This window comes from Dasypus novemcinctus, chromosome 4, assembly GCF_030445035.2.
Source record: "Dasypus novemcinctus isolate mDasNov1 chromosome 4, mDasNov1.1.hap2, whole genome shotgun sequence".
Lineage (NCBI taxonomy): Eukaryota > Metazoa > Chordata > Mammalia > Cingulata > Dasypodidae > Dasypus > Dasypus novemcinctus.
In genome coordinates, this window is record NC_080676.1 from 2,410,600 (window position 1) to 2,411,454 (window position 855).

At 48.3% G+C, this 855-nt stretch overlaps 1 non-coding gene across 1 annotated transcript; it reads right to left on the reverse strand.

The window, feature by feature from the left end:
* Positions 1-233: 233 nt before the first annotated feature.
* On the reverse strand, positions 234-343 carry LOC111762090 (U6 spliceosomal RNA). The gene has a single exon (XR_002795299.1). It is a non-coding gene; the product is annotated as a U6 spliceosomal RNA (small nuclear RNA).
* Positions 344-855: the final 512 nt, after the last annotated feature.

An 855-nucleotide genomic window follows, 5' to 3' on the forward strand; every position in this document is an offset into this window, starting at 1 on the left:
CAACAAGATGACACAACAAAAAGAGACACAGATTCCAGGTGCTGCTGACAACAATGCAGGTGGACACAGAAGAACACAGCGAATGGACACAGAGAGCAGACAACTCTCTGTTGGGGTGGGGGGTGGGGTGGGGGGGGGAAGGGGAGAGAAATAAATAAAAATAAATCTTAAAAAAAAACAATGTATTTATACAAACATTGTTCATAAAAACCACAGAGAGCTAAAAAAAAAAAAAAAAAAGGGAACACTGCACGAATTTGCGCATCGTCCTTGCTCCAGGGCCAGGCTAATCTTCTCTGTGTCCTTCTAATTTCAGTAAATGTGCTGCCTGAGAGGAGAGCACAGTGCTGTTTCTTGACATGGGCGCTGGGTTGCCGGCGCATGTTCAGTTGTGGTCATTCGTTGAGCTGTACTCTTAGGCTACGTGCAGTTTTGTGGATCATTATTAAACTTCAATAGAAAGTTCTTAAAGTTTTATTTGAATTCCGGCTTCCCCCAGGCCTGCAGGAGGGGGCAGAGCTCATCGGCTTCAGGAGAGCTCAGGAGCACGGGGCTCCGAGGGCGAGGAGAAGCAGCCTCTCCAGTGTCAGTGTTTCAACCAGCCTCAGTCTCCCAGAGCAGAGGGGTGCGAGGAACTTCCCTGGAGGGCCGGAGTGTCAACCTGGAAGCGTGCTCCTCCCGGGAGGAGGAGTCTATTTTTGAAACATTTAAGAGCGTCTTGTCTTGCCCAGATGACGGTCCAGGGGTCAGGGAATCTAGTTTCTAGTAACTGACCTGGCATCCTGGGGGGCGGGGGGGGTCACTCTTTTTTTTTTAAGATTTATTTTTTATTTATTTCTCTTCCCTTTTCCCCCA